General features: G+C 44.5%; 1 pseudogene; it reads left to right on the top strand.

Annotated features, from left to right (window-relative positions):
- Window positions 1–2,554: 2,554 nt before the first annotated feature.
- Window positions 2,555–3,339, top strand: LOC136379023 (small ribosomal subunit protein uS5 pseudogene; annotated as a pseudogene).
- Window positions 3,340–7,482: the final 4,143 nt, after the last annotated feature.

The raw sequence follows: 7,482 nt of genomic DNA, 5'->3' as shown, positions 1-7,482 counted from the left end.
CACAGTACTTTTCAGACACCACTGTAAACAGGACAAGCTTGACAGGGACCCAGCTGAATAAGTGTAGCCAACTGCAAAGAACAAATCAATGTGTAATTAACCAAATAGTGTACATAATCAATGGCCAAGCCTTCCTTTGGGAAGACAGAGCTTTGGACCCAAATACCGTGTCTCCTTTGCTTGCTGCAAGTAAGTAAAAATATCTAATGACAACCACATCTCATTCTTGAACAGAACACCCCAACCAGTGAACCTCTTTAGATTGGTAATAAGTCCACCAAGAGTAGACACAGGAAAAGAGCAGCAAGTATAGTGGCCTCAAAGGAGAAATGAGCTGGTTGTTGAAGGGGAAAGAAGGCCAGTGTGGCTCAGCATGGAGTACAGAGGAAGGTGATATGAGAGCTCAGAGAGATGACAGGTGCCAGGCCAAGGGGCTAGGAGGGCCCCAGATGGGAAGGAAAGCCATTGGAGAGTTTTGAGCTAGGATGTAACATGAGTAATTTATATTATGTCATTCCACTGTAGAGACAATAAGTTATTGCTGGTAAGAGGGAAACACAGAGACCAGATCTGAAACCATTTCTCTGTACCCCACAAGATGTTGATGGGGCTTGAATTGAGGGTATAAGGTGGTGACATCAGAGATGAAGGGGAAAATGTGGTATGAATTTTGGGGGTAGAACCCACTAGGTGAGTTTATAGATTAGCTGGGGTGGAGAGAACGCAAAGCTGAGTCCCGGATCTCTGGCTTGAGCACGTGGGTGGAGATGGTGCCATTTGTAGGGATAAGAAGAGTGGGGACATAACACTGAGGATCAGGGCAAGAGAACCAAGATCCCCTCTTGGGACTATTCAGTTTTAATTGCTTGTTTGGTTTAAAGTGCGCATGTCAGTTCTGTCTAGGAATCTGGAGGTCAGAGGCGGGGCCCAGACTGGAGATACAAATTTAGAGTCATCAACTCATAAGCAAAATCTCCATGGAAATTGTAATTTTGGGGGGAAACTCACACTTCTATTGTTGCAGGAAATATTAGTTGATGTGCTTCTACCTTGACAGGCTTTTCCCCAATCTTCAGGTTTCATTTAGGGCATTCCACACTCCTAGCCTCCAGAGTGGGGTTCTTACATCAGGATTGCGAAAGAAAAAAAAATCTATTCAAAGTTCAGACTGGATTTTAAAACAGGCCACTCAAGGCTTTTGGTTAAGATGGTAGAATAAGATAAATGTAATACTCATGTCCTCGCACACCCACAAGAAAATTACGACTACATTACAGAACAACCGTAATTGAGAACAGCCTGAAATCTAGTTGAACACAAGTCCTATAATTAAGGATATACAGAAGAGCCACGTTGAGGCTGGTGAGAGGAGTGGAGATGAGGAACAGGCTGGTCCCACACCCACGTGTGGCCGTTAAGACTTGGGAGGGACATCTCAGCTGCAGAGGTCCCCCCTGAGAAGCCAGGGATCACAGCCCCACATCAGGCTCCCAGCCCGGGGTTCCAGTGCTGAGGAGTCCCCGTAACTTCTGGCTGTGAAAACCAGAGGGGACTGTGGCTGAGTGAGACAGAGGGCTGCTGGAGTTCCAGGTGTTCCTTGTAAAGGGCCCCCAAACAAACTTACTCCCTGAGAGGCTCACTTGCTCTGGGCTCCAGTGCTGGAGGCTGGGGGGTGGGAGGGTGCAGCTTGAAAGGCTCCAGTGACATATGGGAGGAACTGGATTGTCTGGAATCAGGATTGTTAAGTGTAAGCTTGTTCTCTCTTTCCAAAGAGCTTGAAAACAGCTTATTTTGTGGATAAATTAAAAGGATTTCTAGTTCTTTTTACATACTAAGTATATATTATACAATACTTTAGCTAAAGATAAACTAAATGATTTTTTTTTCAGTATAGCGTTCTTAAAAATTTTTTTTAATTAAAAAAATTAACTTAGTGTGAGGATGGGGAGGCAGAGACAGACTCCTTCATGTGTCCTGTCTGGGATCCACGCAGCAAGCCCACTAGTGGGCGATGCTCTGCCATCTGGGGCATTGCTCTGTTGCTCCAACAGAGCGTTTCTTAGCACCTGAGGTGGAGGACATGGAGCTGTCCTCAGTGGCTGGGGCCAACTCGCTCCAATCAAGCCATGGCTGCAGGAGGAGAGGAGAGAAGAGAGAGAGAGAAAGAAAGACAAGGAGAAGGAGAAGGGGAGAGGTGGAGAATCAGATGGGCTCTTCTCCTGTGTTCCCTGAACGGGAATCAAACCCGGGACATCCATGCACCAGGCCAACATTCTTCCACCAAGACAACTGGCCAGAGCCCTCAGTATAGCATTAAACACAGGGAATCAACATGTTTAAATTATGACAAATATACTTCTTGTTTAAAAATGTTTTTCTATGTTTAATCATCTATTTTAGATCTTTTGACATTAGAATCATTTTATGAGGTTCCTAATAGCATGAGTAAACTGCAGTCAGTTTGGAAGCTAAAATTCTTGAGTTTAAGTGGGAAGTAGACTATTACCAAAAATGAAACAAAGACTTCTCTCAGAAAGCACCAAATGGTAGATAACATGGTGCAGCGGGAGGGCCTGGTGGCCCTAGAATGGGAGGCTGCCATGGCTTCCATGGAGTATTTGGCAGTAGCATTTTGGGCCAATGTCACCAACTCGCCAAGACAAGGCCAAAGCTAAGGATTGGATCCACCATCACCGAGCTGGGCCATCTGGTCAAGGATATGAAGACCAAGTCCCTGGAAAAGATCTATGTCTTCTCCTTGACCATCAAGGAACCTGAGATCACTGAATTTGTTGCGGGGCATCCCTCAAAGATGAGATTTTGAAGAGTATGCCTGTGCAAAAGCAGACACAGGTCCAAGGCATTTGTCACCATTGGGGACTAAAATGGACATGTTATCTGGGTGTTAAGTGCTCAAATGAAATAGCCACTGCCATTTCTGGGGCCATCATCTTGGCCAACCTCTCTGTTGTCCTGTGTTACAAGGCTACCGGGGAAACAAGACCGGCAAGCCCTACACTGTCCCTTGTAAGGTGACTAACCACTGTGGCTCTAAGCTTGTGTGCCTCATCTGTGTCCCCACGGGCACTAGCATTGTCTCAGCCCCTGTGCCCAAGAAACTGCTGTTGATGGCCAGTATCGACGCAATGGCCATCCTGGGTAACTTCTCCAAGGCCACCTTTAATGTCATCTCTAAGACCTACAGTTATCTCACCCCTGACCTCTGGAGAGAGACTGTTCACCAAGTCTCCTTATCAGCAATGTACTGACCATCTTATAAAGTCCTACATCAGAGTTTCTGTGCAGAGGACCCAGGCTCCAGCTGTGGCCACCACATAATTTTATACAAGAAAAATAAAGTGAATCAAGTCAGTTTAAAAAAGATGGAACAGCCTGACCAGGCGATGGCGCAGTGGATAGAGTGTCAGACTGGGATGCAGAGGACCCAGGTTCGAGACCCCAAGGTTGCCAGCTTGAGCACCGAGCTCATCTGATTTGAGCAAAAGCTCACCAGCTTGGACCCAGGGTCACTGGCTCAAGCAAGGGGTTTCTCGGTCTGCTGAAGGCCCGCGGTCAAGGCACATATGAGAAAGCAATCAATGAACAACTAAGGTGTCGCAATGCGCAACGAAAAACTAATAATTGATGCTTCTCATCTCTCCGTTCCTGTCTGTCTGTCCCTGTCTATCCCTCTCTCTGACTCTCTCTCTGTCTCTGTAAAAAAAAAAAAAAAGATGGAACAAAGAAGAAAACTATTAAGTGCAGAGAATATTCTTTAGGTGCATTACATGTATTAAAAAATTTGTAGATTCTGTTTTAAAAATTGCACATAAGCCTGGTGGGTGGTGGTGTGGTGGACAGAGCGTTGAACTGAGATGCTGAGGACATTGGTTCGAAACCCTAAATTTGCTGGCTTGACTGTGTGCTCTGGCTCTATGTATGCACTTCTTCTCTCCTTCCAAAAACCCAGGCTGGGAAAGAATCCCCAATGCAATGGCGCCTCCCAAGCAGGAAGGTAATCTGCAATTTGCAATCTGCTGCCCCCAGGGCAAGCAAACTAGCCTTTCACAGACTACAAACACAAGGAGCTGCCCAGGCCAATGCAAAACATACATGAGCAAACCTAGAAAACACATTTTACAAATTGATTTGCTCAACAGGAGCTCTGTCTGGTGTTACAGAGTTTCTAAACTGCGAAAGAGAGATTTAGGAATTCCTCATTAAAATGTTTATTTTACCAGGTAGATGCAATTTATTAATGTATAATCTCAGATTATTTTCTTTCAAGAGCAGAGGGGAGAATATCTTGAGCAAGTACACTCCTAGTCAGGCAAATTTTGTGAAGGGTAGGGAGGAAAGTTCTGGAAGATGGCATGTGACTAAAGAGCAGATCAGAGTTAGGCAACTTTGGGTATGTTAATAAATACACATGTTAAGCCTAATCCGGAGGGACCCAAAACATTGAAGACATGAACAAAGTCTGTCAATTACACATCAAAGCTTTATTGTCTAGCTTGGCCAAGCAGCGGCAACTCTGTCTGAGGGAGAGCGCGCTGGCCCTTTGTTTTACCTAGTTTTTATAGTTTTGTAAGTGGGAAGTACAGAAGCAAAAATTGTAATTAAGAGCCCTTTACTACTATTGGTTATAGTCATATGTCCTTTAACATGATAGGACCATGTTCAATTTGCAAGCCATACATCATTTTGGAGAAAACAAAATTTACAAGTCAACACAATGGTAGAAAGATGTCTCTTTACATATTAAAGGCATTCCTATATTATCTAGTGTTTATCTGCCATCTCTCTGTCCAGAGTCACACGTGTTAACCACATGCATTTACATAGGAGAGGTAGTTTCGGTGGGGACAGATGCCTGCAAATGGCTCATTGCTGTAAGAAAATGTTTATTTTGGCTTTTCTCTCCCTGCAACCTGGCTAGCCATTCACCCCTTTCCCCACAGGTGTGGAGGAATGTCTGGGAATCCATGTTTTCCTTCCCTTTGCATTTACAATACAATGCCAAGGGCCATCCTGGTCATGCCAATTACACAGTACAGGGACTGTTCTCACAATTTCTCTGCATACCTTAACCCAAATTAATAAAATGTTCTTCAAGCCTCCAAAATATTAATATTAATTCTGTAGCTTTTGGTACTTACAACACCTGTGGGTGAGGTGGCGCAGTGGCTCCTCACACTTAATTTTCTTTAAAAATTTAAAGTACTCATTGTCTTCCCTGAGCTTAATGGTTACTTTTAATCATAATTTTGGGTGTGATTAATTAAACTTCTGAAGAAATTCTGTTTATAAAGTTAGTATGACGTTTCTAAATCACCCAGTGGCAAAGTGAGATTACTGAAGCAGACACCTGGTCCAGTTTGGGGCAATTTAATTCACCTTTTCCCAATGTTGGGCAAATGAGTTTGTAAAATTTGTATTTTTTGAGTTTGCTCACTTATTGTTAAAAAATGGTGCTAAACAGCTACATGTGTGCTTGTCCTCTGAGCGGAGCAGTTGATTGCAAATTGCGGATTGCATTCCTGCTTGAGAGGGGCCATTGTTTTGCTAATGTTTGTTGGAGGAGGGGTCTTTGTGGGCCTAGGCAGTTTTATAGGGAGAGCAGAGAGAATGCACAGTGCTGAAGAAGCAGCCAGTTTTTCAGAGAGAAGTGAGAAGGTGTGCAGATGGGGAACCAGAGGTGAGGGGCTTTGCAAACTCTGCTGACACTGGTGGGGCCTGATTCTAGGAGGAACCAAAGAAGATTCTCCTGGTTGTGGAATTGTAGAATGAGTCAGAGCTTTGGGAGCCCTGATTGAAAGGGAAGTGTTTTCCCTGTGTGTTTGCTCATCGGCCAGTGCGAGGCTTTAATAAAGGAATGGCAGTAAAGCCAGTAGCCACGGCCACCATCACAGCTGCCTGGCCCATGCAGGTTCGCATTAGATTCGGACAGACGGTAATGAAACAATGGAGCCAAGAACTGGTTTAATACTAGCTTGCACCTGGCGGGCAAGTAAAAATACACACTGAGCTCCAAAAACCCACTCATTCAGTGCTCACAAAGCTACTGACTTATTTGAGTTTCCTAGTGTAAAGCCAATATCCCCAGCCACCATCACAGCAGCCTGGCCCATGCAGGTTCACATTGGATTCGGACAGTCAGTAAAGAAACAACAGAGCCAAAAACTGGTGGGCCATCATCTTTAATCCTAGCTTGCACCCGGCAGGCAAGTAAAAAACACACACTAGGCTCCAAAACCCACTCACATTCAGTGCTCACAAAGCTACTGACTTATCCGAATTTCCTAGAATCAAAGGTTTTTAGCTCACCAGACTTATTCACCTCTGTTCCCCATCTCCTTCCTTCTCCCTGCACAAACTGTACACAAACTGGCTTCTCACTCAACACTCCACCATCTTGGCTACTTCTCCTGGCCTCCTCCACGTGGCCTTTCTCTGCTCTACTCTCTCCTCTAATGCTAATTTCAGGAACTAAGAGAGCAAACTCCCGTTCTGCCCGCATTTTATAGTGTAGACATCAAAACCTTTAATCCAATATACAAAATAAGGAAGTCTCTGATACAAAGTCACTTAACTGAGGCATAATTGGATTGTACCACTCCACATCAAAAAGGGTGGGAAAGGCTTAGTCCTAAAACCAAGCCCTAGGCTACAAGGATCCTGCCTGCCCACAACCCACCCCCAACATACAATAATATCACCTGGGCAACAGGCTTCCGGGTGGGCAGCACCATATTTAACAAAGTGAGCATAATATATTTTATCTGCCCAACACCTAGAATCAAAGGTGTCTAGCTCACCAGACTTATTCATCTCTGTTCCCTCAGCATTCTACCATTTTGGCTGCTTCTATTGGCCTCCTCCACATGACCTTTCTCTGCTCTCCTCTCTAATGCTAATCTCAGGAACCGAGAGAGAGCAAGCTCCCAGTCTGCCCCACTTTATAGTGTAGATTCAAAACTTTTAGTCCAATATATAAACAAGGAAGTCTCTGATACAAAGTCACTTATCTGAGGCATAATGGGATTCCTCATGAGGGTGCACCACCCGACATCAAAAAGGGTGGGAAAGGCTTAGTCTTAAAACTAAGCCTTAGGTTAGGGGTCAGGAACCTTTTTGGCTGAGAGAGCCATGAACGCCACATATTTTAAAATGTAATTCCATGAGATTCATACAATGACCCGTGTATGTTATGCTTTATCCAATAAAAATTTGGTGTTGTCCTGAAGGACAACTGTGATTGGCTCCAGCTACCCGCAGCCATGAACATGCGTGGTAGAAAATGAATGAATTGTGTTAAGCCTAATCTGGAGGGATCCAAAACATTGAAGACACGAACCAAGTCCGTCGATTACACACCAAAACTTTATTGTCTAGCTTGGCCAAGCGGCGGCAACTCCAACAGAAATCTGAGGGAGAGCGTGCCAGCCCTTTGTTCTACTTAGTTTTTATAGTTTTGTAAGT

This window comes from Saccopteryx leptura, chromosome 7 (assembly GCF_036850995.1).
Source record: "Saccopteryx leptura isolate mSacLep1 chromosome 7, mSacLep1_pri_phased_curated, whole genome shotgun sequence".
NCBI classification, from domain to species: Eukaryota; Metazoa; Chordata; class Mammalia; order Chiroptera; family Emballonuridae; genus Saccopteryx; species Saccopteryx leptura.
The sequence above is the reverse complement of the archived record's forward strand: the minus strand, read 5'-3'. Positions and strand labels throughout refer to the sequence as shown.